This window comes from Vidua macroura, chromosome 4, assembly GCF_024509145.1.
Source record: "Vidua macroura isolate BioBank_ID:100142 chromosome 4, ASM2450914v1, whole genome shotgun sequence".
Classification (NCBI taxonomy): Eukaryota; Metazoa; Chordata; class Aves; order Passeriformes; family Viduidae; genus Vidua; species Vidua macroura.
Window position 1 is genome coordinate 54955801 of NC_071574.1, and position 23563 is coordinate 54979363.

A 23563-nucleotide genomic window follows, 5' to 3' on the forward strand; every position below is an offset into this window, starting at 1 on the left:
AAACACTGGACAAATAATAAACCAAATTTCTGAGCAGGTTAAGCTAAAATTAAGTTATTAGACACTGAAAATTTGTAGAGTTTGTTCCTTGAGCTTTGTGTTTAGGAAGATTGCTTTTAAGCTACAATAGTCATAGCTTGAAGCATCAGCTTTTCCTGATAGTCTCATTTTCCCACACTGCAATTTCTATTAACTGCATTTAAAACAAGCCAGAAAGACTATGAAGATGAATGAGACATAAGGAACCCAAAGAAGAGGAAGGGGGAAAAGAAGAAGAAAGCAAGCTGTGGTTTATTTCTAATACTACAACTTTCCTTCTGTATAAGTAATCAGTGAACTGAATATATGTCACACTTTGACACGAAATAACTCACAGAAGCAGGCTAGATGTAAAAGGAAAGAAAAAGAACCCAAAAAAGCCAACTTTATTTTCTGACTCCATTATATATACAACAGCAAAAGTGACAGTGGATTGGAGGATTAAATTGCCACCTCTCCAACCACACTGGTCAAACCAACAGTCCATCAATTCTCTCCACCCACAAAGAATGCAAATCATTATTTACATGAACATGCATGAGAAAACTCAGTTGAAATATTAAATATCAGAAATTATAGAAACTTTTAGAAGAACTTTAAAACTCTCAAAAGAACAGGGCGACAAATATATAGTAAACAAAATTGGGGAAGAAAAAGACAAGCACAAGAGGAGTGAAGAAAGTAAAGAAAAAAAGAAGAAATGCATACTACCTCCAGCAGCCTTTATTTCTCACCAGTACAAGCTATTACAAACATAATTGACTTTTTATGTTGGCAGCTACTGATCTGTCAACATTAATAGGTAAAGAGCATAATAGTACTCTGGTTTATCCATGGCATTAATTAAACATTCAGCTCTGCATCACCCATGATGATTCACTACCCCTGCATAGTGCAATAAATATACATTCCTAGTTCATTATGAAGGGTAAAAGTGAAGCATAAAGTCCATGCCATAACAAATCATTTTGCAAGCAATTCCACTTCTTCCAATCCCTTTAGAGTAGATGACAGGCAGTAAGGCATAAAGGGCTTTCATAAGACCATCTCAAACTCCAGCATAGGCAAATGGTTTCAGAAAGCATGCTTATGTACAAGAGTTTATTTTTCTTTCCAAATCAATTCAGTACAAGCTGGTGAAGATATATGCCCATGGGAGGCAAGGGGATCCACATTTTGTTGTAGGAAGAGATTAAATGTCCAAAGAATGGATCTAAAACACAGCCTACTAATTTCATGAGAAATTGTTTTATTATCTACCAGCAGCATTCATCTTGCATGGGTATGGAAGTTTTTCAGTTCAGGGACCAGTTTGAGAGACAGAATATAGTTTGAATGAGGTTTCACAGTATTGCCAAGAGAATGAAAGGTACACTCTAGCATAATATCCAAGCATATCGTATTTTAAAGTTTATTAACTTATAGGTGTCCATAGGTACTCCATAGGAGTACTTTTGTATATTCAATACAAATTGTTATAACTTCATTGAAAATAATTTTAAAATGTTTAGTTTATACCAGGAGAGGATTTAGCCAATTATCCAAATTACCCAAGATAAAGTAATTTAAAGACATTTTTGACTTGAAGACGTGATTGCAAAACTTGTCTTAGTCTAGGAAATATCACCATACAAATGACTGCAAACATTCTTGTGTTACAGCAAGTTATTGCATCCTCTGTTTCCTTACCATTGAGCACAGTGGAGTTCATTTTGAAAAGATGTTAATATCTGATAACAATATGCTGATAATTTTGTGAGGATTTTTTATGAATCAGCAACCAGTAAAACTCCTTGTCTAACAGACGTAATATTGAGAAACCATTTTCAGTCCTGATTTTCAGCAAATCAATGATTTCAAATTAATTTTAATCACAGAGACTAGGAAGCCTATGAAATATTTATGAGAAAATACATAATATATATAGCAGTTCTAGTCTGTGACTGCAACATATGGTTTAGAAATTGAAACAGGTGTGGGAGAACAGGTGGTCACAGTCATCCAAGGGTATAGCTGGAGTTTACTGTTGCTTTTCGTTCTTTTCTTCTCTCTCCGAGTTCCTTGTTTTCGCCCGGTCCGCTTTCCCGGGGTGCTGGCCAGGCACTTCCAGGAGCCACCGGAGAGAGAGAGAAGCAACAAACACCTTTGTGGGTTCATCTGATACGGACAGAGTTGTTTAGAGAGCGCGAGCAAGACCGGGATAAAGAGACTCAAGAGATTGGACACTTGTTGTGCAGTCCAAAGTAGGTTGTATTTGCCCAATCGCTGCACATACAAGTGACCCCGATCTGGGGTCCAGACAAAGGTTTTATAGGGGAAAATAAGAGATAAGGTGAAACCAATAGAACAATGCCCAGTGTGAATACATTATAGGTAAAATCCAATGGGAATAACTCCAGGGGGAAGGATGAATACACGTAAAAATACAGAATAGAAACTCCAGCTTTAGGTTCAAGAAACAGAAACTCCCATCTCAAATTCACAAAGCCCTTTTGCTCCGTTTGCGTAGCTGCACACTGCAACAGTTTACCATGAAGAAAAGTAAAAAAAAAAAAAAAAAAAAAAAAATTAAATAGCTCGTTTACTTTCTAAGGTAACTTGCAGACTTAACAACAGAAGTCACAGCTCTTCAGTGGGGAAAAGGATGTATTTGTAAAAAAGCTATAATAATTTAAGAAAAAAACCCACTGTTTCTCTGTCACTGTTTAGTAAGAAATGACACAGAATCATCAGAAGGCTGAGTGATATATAGCACCCATGTTTACGTCAGATCACTCTTTATACGCTGTTCTGATACAGGCACACCTGATTGGTCATTTAATCAACACATTTCACCTGATTGGCTAATAAACAAGACACCCTTTTATAAACAATCTTATGAGAATAACAAGAAAACACAGTAGGAAAAACAACACCCACAGGTTGTCTTTAATAATTGGCTATCATTGTTTATCTCCAGTTCTCTAAAGTCTCCCAGGCCAATTCTGGGAAAACTTGTCTAGTTTTCTCACTTTCTGACCAGGCTGTCATGTCCACATTTCTCCATCTTAACTTTCAAAGAAGTTAAACCAATGTGTAAGAAACAAATTATGCAGAGGCATAGTAGTCCAGCTTCATTCAGATGTTAAACAGAATCAACCTATCAACTAGTTTCTTTGTTGACTGATCTTTAGATCCTCTAGATCTAAAGTAGATTTTGCTATGCAATAAAGTTAGCCTTTGTGCAATACTGGATCTCTTTTGAATTTACATTTAATTCAATTTGCAGTTGTACAAACTCTGCAATACATCTAAAATTCACATGCAAGAAGCAAATACATGACCAGTACAGCTCTCAAATTCCTTGAGTATTCAAATACATCTTAAAAGATCATTAATCTTATACTTTCCTCCTTTATGAGGATGTTTCATCATTCAGTATATTTCCAATTTTAAAAACTGAGAATTTCATACATCTTTAACAAAAGCACCATGAATTATATTCTTGAATGGTTCAATAGTTGCCCCTTGGGTCACAAAAAATTATAACTTTTGAAAACAGAACACTCATGCACTTTGACATGGAAGTACAGTAAATAAGCTAAACTTCAAATATAGCTGAAGTCTGCAATATTTTTCAAAATCACCAGCAGCTGTTGGTTTGATTCTGGGAACTCCAGAATTCCTGCAACACCAGAAAGGTAGAAGGCTAAATTTATTTGTGTTTTCTTAAATTTATTGGGCTTATGCATTCAAGATGTATGCACTCTGCTAAAATTGATCATTCTATATTTTAACGTTTACAAATGAAAATAATTTAAAATAAAATTAACTTGTTCTAACCTCTGCTTGAGACGAAATTCCTTTTGGCATTTGTGTGCAGAAAAGCTATTTTCAGGTACATAAGAACTGACATGCCAGATCAAACTAATGGTCCATCTAGATAGTGCATTAAGTGTGCTTATCAACTCTCACAGTTTCCCTCTGAAATTCTTCATTCAAAAACTTCCTATTTATTTTTAATCTTGTAGACAACAATCAAAGCAGACCATTAATTCCAGGGAGCAATTTACCATATGTGCTTGAACATCATTCCTACAGATCTCAAAAATGCTAGAAGTGTGTGCCTAAATGGTATATTTAATATGTTTTTACTAAATTATGCTGTCACATGCAGTCAGAACAAATAGTCTTCCAACAGCAGATCAAATGCATCCCTAGCAATATTACACAGAAGCCAAAGGGGTTGCACCAAGGATAAAAGTAACCAGCTATGCTTCATATTTACTGCTTCTTTCCATTCATCTGCATTAAAGAATAAAATAAACACTCACTACTTTTGCTACTCCTAAAGCAAGCCAGATAAAATTACTTTAAAACTAGTAAAACCACTTACTATGCAGAAACATTACTGCAACTGGAAACTAAAAAAGCTTTTACAGTTAAAGCTTTTTTAATTTAGCAAATCCTCTGAAAAAAAATTATTTACAGGAAATCATCTTATTCTTTGAAAGTGCTCCCATATGCAATTAAATTTCATTAAAGTTGATGAGATTTAAAGTGTTCAAAGTTAGGCACATGTTTAAGTACTTCCCTGAATTAATCCTGTAACTGTCAAAATGTGTATACCATATCAGTAAGCAACCTAGGTGTTTCTCTAACATTCTTCTAGGACTTGACATCATCTTTACAAATAGAGTGCTCTTGCAGAAAAAAAAATAAGTTCAGCAATTAGATTAATAGTTTATGTTCTTGTGCAGGTATGGTTTTTGTAGGATTTTTAGGATCATTTTTATTGAAAATTAATATTAGAGTAATGTTTAATGTTCCATTAAGGTGGTGAGGAACTGAAACAGGTTTCACAGAGAAGTTGTGGTTGTTCCTGGAAGTTTTGGAGACCAGGCTAGATGGGGCTTTTAGCAACCTGATCTAGTGGAAGGGGTCCCTGCCTATGGCAGCGTGGTTGGAACTAGATAATCTTCAAGGTCCCTTCCAAGCCAAAATATTCCATGATTCTGTGGTTCTATGATTTTCTGGTCTTTGAAAAATATTTTGAACTTTTTAACCTCTTGCAGAACCTTCACTTCTTCCTATGCACGTAATGCACATCAGATCCAAGAAGGCAGATTGGTTGGTCCTTTGTTTAAATTACTAATAAGTACACTAAAAACATCTGTTGGAAGTACAGCTGCTTAGAACATTAAAAGATAGGCCGTGATTTAAAACATCGTCAACTATATTTTACATTAACAAATACTTCTGTATTTATAATAACATGTCAATAAGTCCATCAACACATTTCCAGAAAATTTTGTGTTTACTCACAAAAGCAAAGACAGGCTTAACCTAAAGGAAAACTGTAACAGGTATTTAAAAAATTACATGGAAGGAGGAGTCTGGATATGTGCATTTGTCATTTATTCATTTTCATCACCTGAAAAAAAAAAAAAAAAAAGCCCAGTTTCTAAAATTCCAGGACAACAGGAAGTAAACATATTTGAGGTCTAAGTTTTCAGTACTTCAATCAAAGGTATGTAAAATCACTGACACTGTGCTCTTCCCAACTGAGGCACCAAATGATAACCACTAATAGTGGAACTGGGAGGATACACTACAGTTAATGAATGATCTGCTGCCCCTATAAATACATTTTCAATGTACAACTGAATAGTTTTGGGTGCTATGTTATACAAGCACAATTAATAATTTAATTAATATCACCAAGCTATTGTAAAAACAGGACATTCAAACTGAATGTGAAAATAATCAAAAAGCAGAGCTCAACAGATGTTTAATTTAAATTTAACACACAGCTGTGTATTAAGAACAAAGTCATCTTTGCCATACATTATCTTCTGAAGGTGCAGAGAGGGTTTCAAGTGAGCCCGAAGAATCTAATCATAATTATGTTCCAACCTGTTTCAGAAGATGATTCCATTTTCTTTTGACATGGTTGTGACAAAATCACTTTATCTATTCCTGTTGTCTTTCAAAAAATAGAAATCTAGAGGAGCTCGAATGGGATCAGTCTTGACTTTAAGTAAGTTTGCAAGTTACAGAGAATCTGCAGACATCATTTTTTCTGTGGTAGTTTCAAGTACCAAATTCCAGTCTTAAGATTTTTAGATGGTAAAACTGAATCTGTGAAGATGAGCCTGGGCAAAATCTGTGGAATTTAATTCACACCATTTACTTTGCAAGGTACTGCAACTGCATCCTACAGATCTTAAAATTCCAGGATGCTGCTGTTGAGGAAGCTCATTATAGTAAGTCTAACAAGCCAAATAAAGCAAGAGATAATTGCATTTAAAATAAAACCATCCTAAATCATGAGAGCAGAAGATATTCTTTGTTTAGGAACATTCTAGGTCTATGTATGTGTGCCTATATGTACATGTACGTGTGTGTATACATATACATATATGTGATATCTCTGACAAGTTACATTGCATTCTGCTGATATTGCAAGTTTGCATAGTGCTTTAGGTTATTTTTTAATTGAATTCCTCTATTTATACATGAACAGTATTAAAGAAATCCCGGAGGAGTGCACTGTTTGATACTGGATGATTTTGTTCAACGCCACGTCATTTTAATTTATATAGAAGAAGAACTTGTTGGAAGCAGGTTGCAGTTGCTTAAGCTTTAAATGTCAAGTAGGGCCGAGGAGGGGGGTGATGTTTATTTAATGTAAAAGACAGTTTCCTAAGCAGAATTAAAGAGCATAATTTCTCAGCTAGACTATTTAAGTAAAATGGAGTGTCCTTTTCAGCTCACAGCCTATTAAGGCGGGGGGAAAAATCCTCTCGAATACCAATTGCAGTTCTGGAGAGTACAGCATGCCTCTAAATATATTCTGTAAGAGACTGAAAATTCTTATCTTCTAACCAGTATTGCACCTCCATAGAGTAAAAGTATAGGAAACAGAAAGAAAGGAAACTATTCAAAGCAACACAAAGTAAGCCATGTATTATGGTTAATAAAGAGTTGAACAGATGTTCAACTGAATTTGCTTTTCTGAAGTTGGATAGTTGATTGCAGTCTGAATGAAAATAACACAATTTATAGTAAAGAAGTGACAAATTTGAAACACCACCAAAAAGGAATTCTTCTGAGTCACTCCAATACAGCCTTCTCCTTACTTTTCTCTTAATTAGAATCTTAAAATAGTGGAAAAAAGTTTAAATATTAACAACAATAATTATAATTATAAAGCCTCATTACAGAAGCATTTTTAGCCCTAGGATCTCAAAATGCTGTAGAAAGAGACATATTTCAATCCACTGTATAGTGGGGCTAAGAATAAAAACTTCTCTCCCAAGTCTTCTTAGACTGCTGCCTCTTTCTTCTTCCTCTCATATTTCTTCTCAGGGGATGGAGAAAAAGGAATATGACTGAAATATTTAGTCAAAAGCAAAAATAATTTCAGGATTTTACATCTATTTCAATACTATTGTGCAGAGGGGAAAATCAGAGTTCTCATTCTTATTGCAGGAACTCAAAGACAGAAATCTGCCTGAAATGTGTAGTATGTGTTTAGTGAGTCCAATAGTATGTATTTGATTAGTCCAAGGTGCAGCTCAGTCACTGCACATAGCCTTTTTCTGATGATCTATCCACAGAATCTCAGTCATAGATAAAAAGTTCCCTGAAAGGCTTCAACTTACTTAGATTTCCCAGGATATGTGCTCAGTTTTCAAATTCTCTCTATATAAGATTTTTCAGTGAGGAAAAGGAGAAAATGTAGATAAACACAGATATATGATAACTATGTTGACATGCAACCATTTTCACTAACAGAATTTAACAATCTTCCTAAGCATGACTGTCATTACCAAGCCTAAAAATCCTCTTGAGAGAATGTGGGGAGAAACTAGGATGCATATATTTCAGGGTTTTTTGTTTTGTTAGTCCATTCATTACTATTCTCCCAACCTCATATGTTCACAAAGCAAGCAAAATTTTTAACTTCAGCATTACAAGGGTGGCTTAAAAAAACTCTAACAGTAAGTTTACCTAAATATTACTTAAAACTAACATTTTAAACAACAGTTACATTCAAACAGGAGAGAAACCACACATATACCTTAATTTTATTAGAGTTATCAGCCACAGGTCTAACATTTCCCAGAATTTACTGGGGTACTTCACATAGTCCTTGGGTCCCCACCACACCCAGCCCCAGCAACTGTATATATTCCACCAATGTATCTCTTCCTTCAGGCTGTTTTACTCCCACTTGTACTGCTTTCAAAGAAGGAGAGAGAGAAAAAAAAGGTGCCTGGATGTTAAAACTTTTCTGCTTGGCTGCTTCAGAGACGATTAGGGCAGCTGCCCTCTTTTATGTCTTTCTGCTAACCTTAGAATGGCTGGATACTCTTCTTCATCCCCAGGTTTCTGCAAGGAGTTCCCTCCTGAAACAGTATAAAATGTGACAGAAAACTACCTTTGATTTTTCACAGAGTGGGAGGAATCACTGGCTGGAGTTTGTCTCATTAATTCTGAAACCCAGATGAATGCAATAAACTGTGTCTGTGTGCTCTCACCTACAGGAGTTGGGATTCCTTTAACTCATTGACTTTAAAAACAGTACAACTTAGGAGAAAAATTTTCCCACTAGTTCTACATGCAAACGCTCTCTGAAGGAAAATGCATACTTCTGTAGTTAATTTCTTTGATTTTAAATAAAGAAAAGTTTTACTTGTAGCATTATTAATTTGGAACACTAAAGTCACTAGGTTTTGCTCCCTCTAAAATAAATTAAAAAAAAAAAAAAAAAAAAAAAAAAAAAAAAAAAAAAAAAAAAAAAAAGACCAGAAGACACAGTTTATCTGTGAAGTAGGTCTTTGAAGAGTTCAGTGTCCTGTTGTCTGCTGTGGAAGATTGAACCCAGCTGGATGCCAGATACCCACCAAGGCTGCTCTATCACTGCCCTCCTCAGCTGGACAGGGAAGAGAAAAGAAAACAAATGTCTCGTGCATCAAGATAAGGAAACAGAAATAGCTCAGTAATTCCTGTCATTGGTACAACCAGATCTTAAAACACCTTCCCCACATCCATCCTTTCTTCCCAGGCTCAGCTTCATTCCCAAATTCTCTAACTCCTCCCTACAGCAGTGCAGGCAGACAGGAATAGGGGCTGTGGTCAGTTCATCACATGTGCTCTGTGCTGCTTCTTCCTCCTCATGGGGAGGACTCCTCACATTCTTGCTCTGCTTCAGCGTGGGGTGCCTCCCACAGGAAACAGTCCTCCATGAACCTCTGCAATATGAGTCCTTCCCACAGGCTGCAGATCTTCATGAACTTCTCCAGCATGGGTCCTTTCTAGAGGGAGCAGTCTTTCTGCAGTACACACTACTCTGACATGTCTTATGACAGGGTCATAAATCCTGATAGAGCACCTGCTCCAGTGTGCGCTTCTCTCTCCATGGGGCACCAGCACAAGCTTCCCACAGGGTCCAGAAGTCATTGGACATGCCCCCCTGCTCCACCATGAAGTCTTCTGCAGGCTGCAGTCTGCTCTGCTGCAGTCCTTCATGGGCTGCAAGGCCACAGCTGCTTCCCCATGGTCTGCACCACAGGCTGCAGGGAAATCTCTGCTCTGGTGCCTCATGCATGTCCTACCCCTCCCTCTTCACTGACCTGGGTGTCTGCAGAGCTGCTTCCCTCACACATTCTCACTCCTGTCTTCCCATTGCTGTTGTGCAGGAGTTATTTCTTTTCTTAAACCTGTTATCCCAGAGACACTACCAACATAACTGATGGGCTCAGTCTTGACCAGCAGCAGGTCAATTCTGGAGCCAGCTGGAATTGTCTCTGTATTGGACACAGGGAAATTTTCTGGCAGCTTCTCATAGCAGCCACCCTTATTGCTTCCCCACTACCAAAACCTTGCCACAGAAAGCCAGTACATCTGTTAAAATTACCAGTCTGTTAAGGAAACTTACTAAAAACAACGTACCCAACTTTAACAAAAATGCCTTATAAAGGCTTCCTACTAAAAGTGTAGCATGGAATATTTTAGTGTAGCTAAAATTTTTGAAACTCTGCAGACCTTAATTTGGCATCACACTTGTCAAAGAGCTCTGCTACTTGTATAGTGCAGGTATTCATATTCTCTTTCAAAGCTGAATATATAAAACTTCTTTTTTGATGGCTTTCTAGAAAATGCAGTCTTACAGTTCTGGTAATAAGGAATGCCTGCCAGCAAAATCCCTGTAATGATCATCACCAACACACTTTTAAGAGAGTCCAACTACTCTGGTAATTCTCTCATCAATTTCGGTAAATGTTCACTTTAGAATATAATGTGTTTTATAATTATACAGTTAGAAATATGAGCATATTGATTTGTGTGGAGAATTGAAATGTTGCCCTTCACCAATTTTTAGCTTCATCATTGCTGAAACTGCTCCTGATGTTCTTGTGTTTCTTACTTTTTGCACATATGTCAATTTTAGACCTTACAGACATTTTTAATCTTTTTTTTAAATGTCAAGGTTTTAAAATAAATATTATACTCAGATTATACTAATCTGAGTGTCAAGGAAAAAATAATTTTTTTCTTCCATAGATCATCAAGCTGCAGCTTGATTTTTTTACAGAGAAAGATTTCTCATCACTATAAAGCATTTTCTTCTGTATGGTGTTTGGATAGTTCATTGGACTCTCAGTTTCTCCCAACCCCTTACCCCTGGAAAACTGAAATTTTGCTGAGATTGGAGGAATAAACAAAAAAATCAAAAAGATTGTAAAAAAACCCAAAAAATTTACTTAAACTAGAAGTCAGAATTATTCCTCCAAGGGGATGACTTTTTATATGAGTATAGAATTCCTTTATATGATCCCTGACACAGTTTATTTTCCTGTATGCAGTCTGTGGAGTCAAAGGTGGCTTGGCTTCCTGGCACCGTGTATTAAGTTTCCTGGTTTCAACCTGTAGACACTATTTGCATAAACCCAGTCTTTTTGAGCATTTCCACTACTTCCCTTATTCAGCCCTGCTTTCAGGTGCATGAAGTTTAAAACTAAAATAGACATGAACAAAAATCTGTTCTAGATATAGATTAACTATGAGCAACCTGCACACCCTGTTCAGTGGTGAGATAAGGTTGTTTACCATTTCCTGCCTTGACTCAGACTTCATATGCAAATGTAAGCAATATTTTTTTCACCCTTGTGGGCAAAACTCCCATATCAAAGTCACATTAACATGATAAACAAATTTATTGTTTTTAAAATGCAGTTAATATGATGATGAAACACACATACAATCAGTGTTATCAAAGAAATAATTTAAAATTACTACTTTAAGCGAAATAAATACTAAATAAAATGTTTTCTGATGCTCACAATCATCGTCAACTTTCCCTTTCCTTTTTCTTTTAACCCTCACTGCCTTACCAGTGCAGAAATCTATCTCCTTCTTTCTGAAACTTGTGCACCAGCTTTACCCCATTGCTCTCCTTTTCTATTCACTACTTCTCGCTGCCTTTCCCCATTTGCAAATTTCCACCTCCATTGGATCAGTAAAAAAAGGCTCTAGGAAAAAAAATCCTCATCTCACATCATTCATTTTACAGACCAGCCTCCCAACTGATTGCAGCTCCCTGTAAAGGGTAATGCAGAAGCACAATCTGAAGCTGTCTTTACTACCACAGACTGTGATCCGTGCTCTCATTATTTTTGGTTCTTTCAGCAGCTATCCTTAGTATATAACATTATGCTATCTATCATGTGTCTGAACCTATTTTTATTACTTCTTGCTTGCTTCCACTAGTTTAGCAAATTACATATTGTGGTATTTTTTTGTATTATTATATTTCAGTAATGACACTGAGTCTTATAATGAGTGTCCACTAACTACTGCCACAATTATAAAATTTCAGTAAATTCCAGTGAATCTCTTTCATTTTTCCATTATAATAAAGTCTAATTTAAACTTTTCTTCTGTTTAGATCCCTATTATCTATGGGCTTTTTCTTTTTCTACCATTTTAAACTCTGAAAGTCAGTGGCATACATTGCAAAGTTGCATTATACCAGTATTTAAGATGAGGTGTAGCAACAATTTTGGATAGAATATCCATCACTGATTTTGTACTCCTATCAGTACAATCCAAGAAACATGCTTTTCTTCAGCACTACAACTGCACTACACTGAGGAACTGACAGATTTTTCACACAGTAACTCCAAACTTTTTCTGTTTCTTGGCCAGAAATCTGTGATATCTTTCCTGTTTGTGCATACATTGATTTTTCATTTGCATTTTTGATTTATTATCATATGCTTGTCAGCCGACCTACCATCTAAATCTTTCTGCATTTTTTCTAATTATATTACAGGTATAACAAAGAGATATTTTCCTTGGGTCTTTTTTCCCTAAATTTGACTAGAGAATAATAAATTGTCTTCTTATTATAGAAATAAAAAAGGTCTACATTAAGTCTATGTGTTATTGGGGAAAAGAAAAGAGACAGCAGGAAGCAATAAAGATGTATAATCCAATTCTACATTCTGGAAAGAAAAGGGTCTAATATCATTTATGGTGTCAGAAGTAATGTTTCTGGGAAGGGTAGGGATGGGTTATGATTACCATCTATCATTCCTCTGTAACAGTTAGTCCACAGAGTAGCTTTCTGGCCAAATTTTTTTTCAGATTTGCACTGGAAGCCCATCTCATCATACCACTTCACACCATACTATACCTTTTTATCAACTGTGGTTGTTCCAAATCTTGAGCGCTTATTAAAGCATCTCTTTATTTATGACACACCTCATATTTTGCTTTGCTTATTAGAAGATATCAGGAAAGTAATTTATAGCAACAGATACCTATTTGACCTTACAAGTTAAGGTATATTACTTAAAGGGTACACACACTTTGGCTTGTCAGACCCATGAAATCTGCCAAGCAAATACTTCCTCTTGCATCACATCAGAGAAAAAGATATCTTCTGATACCTGAGGAAAGGTGTGGATATTCTCCTTTCTTCTGGGGAAAGTCTTAAGGATGAGGCCACAGTCAAATCTCTATTCATAAAAGAGATTCAGACATTTCCAGAAGGTTGAGGCAGCCTTTATGTAAAAGCTAATTTCAGAGCTAGTGTGGGTACAAAGATAACCCAGATGGAGAAGAAATAACAACAACAAACTGATACTGCAAGAAAGAACATTTTAGGGCAATCTAATCTAATCTAATCTAATCTAATCTAATAATCATATTGATTAGTGTTAGGCAATTTAAAATATATGCAGGCACAAAAGAAGAAGAAACAGGTGATGAGACAGACAAGAACTTCAAGATCTAAAAGATAAGGATCACCTCTTGTCTGGTGGGCTTGCCAGCCCCTGACAGGGAAAGGAAATAGGAGATAGAGTTTAAGAGGTTCACAGAGAGGAACAGAAAACCAGAGGTGACACAGATACAGCAGCATCCAAAAAAGAAAAAACACCTAAGGCCTTAAGAAATAATAGAAGGATGCAGACCCTGTAGCAATTAGTGAGACTTGACAGGACTTGTTCAGTTTTACTTACTTGTAGTAGGTGCTAAGTAAACCTAATGCATCCTATACTCTTTGCTAATGAAGTGGGACAAAGAATTACATAGGCCATTTCTGCTTTAGCATCTCTCAATAAGAGAAACTAGCAATTGCTTCTCATTATGAGGATTCAGACCCCTAAAGGGAACCTACAAGAAATCCAGAGAGGGACTTCCAACCCTTTCAGAGTTGTTATCCCATATAACTAAATTGCACGTAGCTATAGAGAAGGGGTGATGCTTTTAAACTGAAAATTGGTAGATTTGGATTAAATATTAGGAGGAGATTCTTCACCTTCTGGGAGGTGGGAGTAGTGAGGCATTGGAACCAGTTGCCCAGAGAAGTTGTGCATGCTCCATCCCTCGAGATATTCAAGGCTGGTTTGGATGGGACTTTGAGTAACCTGGTCTTGTTGAAGATCTCCCTGCTCATGGCAGGTGGGTTGAAACTAGATGGCTTTTAAAGTCACTTTCAACCCAAACTATTTTATGATTCTATGATGATTCCCTCTCTCATCTGCTTCAGCTTGCATCTAGAGGGTGGACTGAAAATGTGCCTTTAATCAGCAAGGCTAGTTGAACAAAATGTCTTCCCTCAATCAGCTCAGGCTGAATGATAGCTAGTAATGCTAGCTATGTTGTTCCTGTTCTGGATTACAAAAGCCTGCCATTCAAAAAGCGTTACTCTTTTTCCCATTTACTCTTTGTGGTAAAATTGATATGAATTTATTTCAGATTTTAAAACTGTGGTTCAAAAATATAATGATGAAAAATAATCTATTTTAAATTATCTTTCTGTAAGTTCTGGTGTCAGGACTTGTCCAGAAATATGCCAAAGACCTGATGTAGTTCTTACTGAACTGTTAATTGAAGCTGTATTAAATCCATATTGTTCCCTCTGCTAATTATGTTAATATCTCAAAACCAGATTAGGTTATGAGGGGAAAAAAACTTAAAAATAAAAACTCATGCAGGAAAAGAGTGTGTCTCCTGATGCAGGGATAGTATATTGTGCTTTGCAAAGATGGTTACTACAAACAGCAGTATCCTGCATAAACTGTATGGAAATTAATTTTATTTCAGTACAGTGCATTAGAGATCCACAGTCCAACTTTGTCATCATAATTTTTCATACAATCGTGCGTGGGTGCTATCTTGCTAAAGATTCTATCTGTCTTTTACTGCTTCTGGCTGTCATCTCCAGAAAGTTCTCAATCATAATGTAAAAGACTTTCCAAACCCAGGAGTTAATGGCCATAACAATAACTGCTATTTATGCATTCTACTCCCCAAAACCTCTGAAGCATTAGCAACATCTGCAAATTCAGAAAGGCATATGCCAAAGCATGTGCTAATAGTAGCTTATTGGCAGAAGCATGGTGATGGATTTCACCTTAAGAACTAGTCTTTTCCAGATTTTTCAAGTGGTTTTATTTGGCTGATTTTACAATAGCTTGCTTCAAAAGTACTTATCCTAAAATAAGCATCTAAGTCACAGAACATTGTGGCAAATTTTTGTCCTGTCTGCACAGAAATCCTTAAGGTGGTGTAAATAGAGGGACTGGCAGACACTCTCGTTGTAGCCTGGTTTTAAATAATTAGGGCAGGGTTGCAGCAAAACTAAACTAGATGTGAAAATATGGATTGTTCTGACTGCTCCATTTTCTGACGTCTCCCTTTCAGCACACTCTTCTAAGAGACAAAACATTCCTATATGATGTGAGATGTTTCAACTTGAATGCATAATTTATCTATGCAATTCCTATTTCAGAAACTATTGTTTTGAAGAAGTCTCTGGTTCAAATATTTTTTTAAAAATCCTTCTCAATTTATCTGCTGCATTTCAGGGTTAACCCTCAAAGTTCTCTGCCATTCATATTCCACACAGCAAATCAACGACTGCTGCTCATTTGTGATTCCTGCCAAATCGCTACACTCTGCTCAGACTGAATAGCTCAAGACCCTAATATGGTGACAGCTGCTGGGAATGCTATTCTGTAAAATGAATAGCTGGATAGTATTCTATCAGCTAACAGCACACAGTCTTATGAGATCTTATTTGAATATAGGTGGTGATAGCACATTTCCTTGCAACCCATATGTACTTCACAACATGCTGAGTTTGTTCCCATTGCAATAATTATAGCTACTTGCATTTCTGTAAGTTCACACAACTTCTTGAAGGATCAGGGTCAAGCTTCAAAATTTAGCAGTCAAATGAAAGTGCACATTCTTTTTGGTTTTTTTAACTGATTAACATCATCTAATGTAGTAAATGCTTTTGTCCATAATAAATAATGATAATTTAGGAAACTAGAATATACCTAAACCCTAATCAGTGAGTTAGAGCACTTTCTAACACAGGCAAGAAAATAATGTGCATTATAACAGCCACAAAATTATGCTTTTCATAAACCAATCAATCTTCAGATTAGAATTCGTTACATTTCCTACCACCACCATTTTTGCTGGAATTCTCTTCCACACCTCACTACCTTACAGTACATATCTCTTAGGCCCTAATGCACTTTTTTTTCTTTCTTTTCTTATTTTAAAGATAAATAGTGTGTCTCATTCTTTCTTGCCAAAAACATGGACTATTTACAAGGAATATTTGCTCGCTCCCAGTCCCTATTCTACAATCTAAAGAAACCAATTTAGTCTTATGCTAAAATATAGGTATTTCCTACTGAGTCTGATATTTTTCTCCACTTTCTTTTAGAAAACATGTGATCAGGCCTCCATCTACAATGGTGCTTGCTCTACATACCTAGCATGGAATGATTTATAAAACAACCAAACCAATATTTTGTCTTCCAGCTTGCACTAGTGGCTTAAGTTGACTCCCTTAAGAGTGAGAAATTTGGGTATTTTACAATAGTTGATCAATGAGATCAGTGGTACATATCAGTGAGGATGGTCTGTATTGTCAAGTCTGACCACAGGGAAACCGGTACAAGGAAAGACAAGTGCAACTGTTACAATGTGTGCTAAACTTCAGAAAGCATAGAAAATTTGGGACATTCTGCCACCTTTCTTAAACTGAGTTTCAAATTGTACTGCCACATATGGCCACAAAATGTAAATCAAACCACAGAAATGACCCAGGCAGAAAGAAGCCAGAATGAAACCATCCTCCCTACATGGACTCCTGCCCCGCACACCCAGCCCTGGAGGGTTCGGGCAGTGACACAGGGAGCAGCCAGGAGCTGGAGAGGTAGTTACAAACAAATACAGTAAGAGACAAAATAACTGCAGCTAACTTTCATTAATCCTCAGCGTCCTTTGTATTGCCACAAGTATTTTATTATTGATTTTCAGCAAGATTTTTAACAGTTGGGGGAAGGCAGTTGGTTTGGGCTTTTTTTAAACAACACAAGTTTTGAAAAAGGAGCATCAAAGTTGAGAAGCTGAGAGCAGTATCTCTTTAATTTGGTTAATTTGTGGGGGAAAGGGTTAGTGCTTAAGCAGGTACACAGCACCCTGTCAAGCAGCAGGTGAGTGTTGGTGAGATTGAAGATTAGGTACTGTCCTACAAATGTATTTTGTGACAACAAAGGGAAACTTACTGCAAAAGCATCGTTTAAAGATGTAGAAGTAGAGTACTTGAAATACACTGGCTTTAGGCAAGTCCTTTCATGTACATTTAAATTATCTATGGACTCAAGTAGAGTCTCCAGAGGGGGTTTGCAGGTTTCACAGTCAATGTTCAAGCCCTGTTTTAACGTTGTGAACAAGAACTAGAACAGGCCTGAATGTGGGGTTATCAACCGTGTGTAATAAACAATGTCATTACTCCCCACAGCAAGCAGATAGGCCTCCTGCTGCGTCCTGACTCCCTCTCTGTACTTAAAAGAGCAATTCAGAGCAGGAAGCTTACCCAGGTGCCAGGAGCCAGCCTTGGGAGATGACTCTCCACTTCTTTCTCTCACTTACTGGTTTAGGCACCTATGACTATCCCAGAGTAAAACTCATCCATGCCCCATAGACGAGTCATTTGAGAGTTTTCTCTGTACTCAAATTCAAATTTATGTTGAGATTATTAATGAAAATTTTGCATTACATTAGTTGCAAGACTATTCTTGGAGGAATTTCATTATTATTTCCCCTTTAACAAAATCCATTATCATCTCTGCTTTAGCTGATCCCCTCACTTCCATATCATTCCTGTACAATTCTCTGTCTTCAGTAGTTTAACTACTAATTGCCTGGGTAACACTGTGGTAGATTTATATCTCTAAAATTATTCAAAGACAATGGGTTAACCAGACTCACTGAATTTTTTGGGAACTCTGTGTTTCATTTGAGCTATTTCTATAAGTAGTTTCTAAGCAGTTCTTATTTTCTGTTGTCCTGAAGTACTTTCAGTTGTTCCTTTCTCCAAAAAACTTCATAAACCTTGCAGTTTACTGAGCTCAAACCAATAGTTCTGTAGTGACATGACACATTATTGCCCATTTTCTTCACTGAAATTTAAGTGCATTCAGATTTTGAGTTTGAGGTTCAGTGTAATACAATATAGGAACACAGAAAACATTATCCACCTTTTTGAGCATATAGGTTACATCTGCACCAATAACTAGGGCCAACCTTAAAGCTACCCTATGCTCTGTGTCAGCCAGAGTCAAGGACCCAAATTTCTCAGATTAATGGTCAGGAATACCAAGCAAGAAACATCTTGTAGGTAAAGTCTGTTCACCTTGACAATTCAGTTTAAACTTGGTAATTCTATTCATCTGCGTCTTTGTTCAGATGACAACATAAAAGTTCATGAACCATATATGTTACTGTAGGAGAAAAAAATTAAGTGGAGGAGAGCTGTATTTTGCCAACAGATTGCAGGATAAGAAGAACACTAAAATGAAGTTATTTGCTGGGACTGTGTCTGTGTAACAGTGAAGCATGTTGTTACACTCCCCACCTCCCTCATAGTTTGGTGACCCATAAAACCTGAAGTCTTTTGTTCTGTCCTTGTTGCCATTCAGATTGCCCTGCCCTGCAGTTCTGCCACACTTGCAAAAATGGTGACGTTTACATTCTTCTCTCACCCTAACCCTGCTCCTTTCATTGGCACATCTCTCAGCTTCACAGGATACAAGGCAAGTCAGCACCATCTCTACCATGCATAAAAACCTTAAACTCCAGCCCTTTCTCAAACACCCTTTGCTACTGCATGAAGCACAGAGCAGCCTGAAAAGACCCTGCATTATAGAAAGGCTGCACTTTGCCTGTGGTTAATACACCTTGGATAAAACAAGCATGAATGATAGGTAGGACACGGATGGAGGAGGCGGATCAGGTACCCTAGAAGGGACTAGGTCAGTAAAGGCAGACCTGCAATGGCATCTTGCTCAGCAACAGGAAGACCTGATACAGTTGTGAGAGTGATTCCAGGACATGCTACTGTTTTACAAATACCCTGCCAGTGCATCAGCAATATTTTTACAGAAATAAGGACTTTTAAGTAATTTGGCTGGGTAGTCACAGTTAAAAAACCAGAGGTGTTTAAATATGCCAAAATAATGTAACAAGAAATGGAATTTGAATTTGTCAAAAAATAGCTAGCAACATAAACAGCTAGGTAGGGACAAAATAAGATGTAGATGGGAACCTAAACTGGCACTTGCTATCTTCTGAGTGCTTGATTTCACAACCTTAATACTACAGGTTCTGAATGAATAATGTCCTTGTTTTGTTTTAATAGCACTACAGCCACAGATAACACACCAGACAAAAGACTCAGCAGCAGGGGAAAAGTTGGGTTATCACTTCATTTTACATTTTCATAGACTATCTTCTTTTTCTTACAATATTTGATTATCTTTGAATGCTGAAAAATATCTCAAACATTAATCTATCAACAGCCTCCATTTTTTATTTACCATTTTTAGGGAGGAATGGTTGTAAAGAGGCTTTTTCTAACTTCTTGAAAACAGAATTTGCATAGAGATTAATACACTTGAGACATTCCATGGGACACAAATCTATTAAATTGGTTTCTCTTGACTGTAATCATTCTATCCAAGATTTTTTTTTCCACACTTGAAAAACTACAGACAAAAAATCCAGTTTGTAATCACCTTGCTGAACCATGCAGAAGTCCACTACTAATTTTCTATTGATACATTCTTTGCTCATTGGCTGAAAGTGCAGCTTTGTCTGTGTAGTTATAATATGAGTAAAAAAATAAGAATATCTCTGCAAAGCAATGGCTGATATGAATGACTGGCTAGACGCTGTGTAAACCTCCATCCTGGTAATGCCACCAGCTGGCTCAGAAGCTGTTGAAAGCTTCTAATCTGCTTCATTTTTGCCCCATTTAGTACAGCATTTTTGCTTGATAGTGGAATTTTGACAGGGCATTGCTGTGGCATTGTTTCAATTTAGTTTATACACTGATCTAGCTACACCACAGGTTTGGCAGCTACTACAATATACTTCATTCTCCCATATCCCCAGTGATTTTACAGACTTCACAACATTCAGATCTTATCACCCTCTGAATTTCAGCTTCTCAGAAAAGTGCAACTTTCCTTTCTTTCCTGTTCCTTGCCACTAAACATTCCTTTTTATAACAATATTCAAGCCTTCATCTTTAGAGCATGGAGGTCAGTGAATTTGTCATCTTTACCTCTATAGAGATACTCCTGTGCATCCTAAAATAACTACCAAATAGTTCTTAGAGGACAAAGCACACTAAACCCCTGCTAGAGCATTTCTTTGCAAGATTGTTATTCTATGAAACTTCTTGCATGACATTTATGCAATCAAATTGTAATTGTAATTATCCCATCCCCATAAAGAGTAAAATATTAAAATAATGCAATAAAGTGAAAAATAACAGATGATATATAAGGATCATGCATTTTAAAAATAAGCTGTTAATCTGTCAATAAAATCAATAAACATTTGTGGGTATTCCTGTCCATTGAAAAGATAAATATTTTGTTGTAAATATAAAGAAGCCAGTTGCAAAATTTGCTTGTCACTGCACAGGCACAATGTATGATGTATTAACCTTTCAGCCCATAAGCATTTGTATATGTATTTGCTCTAACTGGCACCAGCAAACATCATACTTTGTCATACAAATCATACAATCATACATTATACAATAATTTCTTGCTCAATGCAATGCATGATAAGGCGAGTCAAAGGGAAAATAAGTTATAACCAATTTTTTCTAAGCAGGTCTCATAATTAAAGTCACATTTAAAAAAGCTTTATAACTAAAATATTCATGAGAGAAATAATAGTTTAACTGGAAAGTATTCATTGAAGATGCATTTTTGCATATTCAGTGATGTTTGTACAGTTGCTTAAACCTGTAATTGACATCAGGTCTTCTTGCTGATTTTCTGAGAAAATACAGCTCAGGTAAGAAAGATTTTTTTTCAGTCTTTCAAGACACAAAACTGCAGAAAAGTGTATTCAAGAGGGATGTTTGAAGTACCATGCAGGAGCTAAAGCCTGTTAACAAATAATGAAACTAAGGTTTAAATCCCATAAATCTCACTGAGTTTCTTCTAATGTTTATAAACTGTTTACTGAAATAATAGTGTTTCTGTTTAGTAATGAATGCAACAGTGAGATATTTCTTCTTTAGGTGAAAATCTAAAAGGTAATGCTTTTTTTCTAATAAGATTTGTACTTAGTTATGGCACAGCACTGCTGATGTAGATGGTTTAAAGCTGAGTAGCAATGAGATTTTATTAATGTTTTGTGACAGCCTGCCTACTAGAAAGGATGGAATTGATGGATAGTTTTTTTACACCACCTTTTCAGTGACTCCATTATCTCTGTGAGCACAGAATAAGGCTTTCTGTTAGGCACACATAAGAAGTCCAAGTTTTTCCAGTACCAAAAGGAATCCTACAGTAATTTCATTCTGTACACTTAGTCCTCATTACTCACATCAGAGGGGTTTTAGGCATAGAAGTAATCGGGTTTGCTGTGTTTTTTTAAAGTCAGATTAATTCCCTAATTCCCAATCCACCTAACATGAACAAAGACTTGTGCTGACGCAGCACAAAGGAGGGAGGTGCTGCAGGAGGGAAGGAAGAAAAATAAAAGTCAACAGGCACTGAAACATAGCACTTTGTACTGCTCAAATCTGGAGCAGCTTAATTTCTCTAGAGTAGGGAATGAGCAGCAGCTGTAATTACTGCCTGTAAGTACAAACACTCCCTCACTCCCCTGACTTGGAGAGGCTGAGCTGCTGCTGGCCATTTAAGACAATTCACAGTTCCCTTGCCAGAGTAAACAGTTGTATCCAATAACGCCTCTCACTTCTTCTCCCTTTTTAAGAGGAGTTTGTTTTATAATATACATCATTCTAGTGCTCTGGTTTCCTTGCAAAGGCACAGACAGAACTAAATGGACTGCAAACTATACAGCAGGCATAGAAAAGCCTGTAGTTAAAACATGACCCACAGGCTGGTGTAGCTACAGGCACTAATGGATGATAGTGGCTGCTGGAGCAAGCATCTCTAACTTTCCTCACTGAAAATGGCTTTGTGGCACCCTACATTCCCAGCTTTTTTTTCACTTGTGGTCAGAAAACCTTTCCTATTTTTATTTAAATACTTCTGTCTGCAGGACTAAGCAGATTTGAATTCTTCACCCACTGGGCTTTACTTGACTTCTAAGATTTTTGAGAGGATTTTTCAAGGACAGACCTGGTTCCACTGCAAGAGAAGAGGGAAAACCTGCTGGCAAACAGAAATGTATCCCAAGGGCACACACCTTCTCAAATATGTTTAGTCATATGCCTCCTGTAACCTAGTTCAGAGCACTCGTCTTTTCATCTCTTCCTAGCTTACTTAATTTTTCTATCCAAGCCTCAACAACACTGATTAAAATATAGGTAAAATATTATCCTAAACTACACAAGATTACATTAATTTTACTTAGTGCACTTCTAAAGCCTGTACCAAAAAAACCTACTTGCTATTGACCAAGTGGAAATTTCCACTCATGTCATAGTTTGCTGAAGCATGTGATCATTTTTAGGTTTGAGCAAACACTTTTCATGCTCTAGGACTATTTGCTCCATTTGTACTTGAAAGGCTAATTCATTAGCACATTACACCTACATCAAAACATTCATCCTCAGAGGTGCTAAAAAGTCATCTGTCAGTTTTCTAGAACTTTTAGTTCTATATTATCTTTACCCATATTACAAGAAAATTTTATTTCATGCCAAAAAATATATCTGCGTTTAGCTGAATTTTCATGAAACCAGTATATCCTTCTCTCAGCATCTTATCTATGTCTTAATTCCTAAATGGACAGATTGGGATGACCCTTCAGTTTGTAATTCCACTGATACCAATGCAGTTACAGTGCCTTGGCACTGATGTGTAAGTCTCTTTTCATACACTGGTCAACACATACAGGACATAAGGATAATGCTTTCAAAAGAGAAGACACAGACATGGCTGAAGGGGGGCACAGAGGCAACTGCCCACCCACTGCTGCTACTTCAAGCTCTGCAAATAATTCTGCTTTCTCTCTAGAAAGCAGTTACATGCTTAGCTCTCAGTTTCTCAGCTTCAATTTTTTCCCTTTATCCACAGATTCCAAAGGGAACAAGAAATATTCCTGAGAATATTTCTATTCTCATTTAACCAATTAAATTCTCTAGCTGATGTGCCATACAGAGACCTACACATACTCACTTAACAGTAAATCAGTAGCAGTATTAAAGCATTTCTCTATAAGAATATCTAGATTACACGCAGGTTCCTAATTAATAGGATTTGCTAAATACTTTTTTTCTAACCTTGGTTTGCTTTATCATCACTGTAAGCTGCAGCAGGCTTTACAAGCCTGAAGGACAGGTGAGCAAGCAGAAAGTAGATGAAAGGCACTTTTTGAACAAGTCCCTTCTGGCAGCATTGCAGAGGTTGATCTAAGGCTAGTGAGAGGCAGAGAAGATAAGAGCTGCTGGGGCTATCCTAGACAGGCTGTAGGACTGGCTTGTGCAGCTACTGTGCAGGAGGCA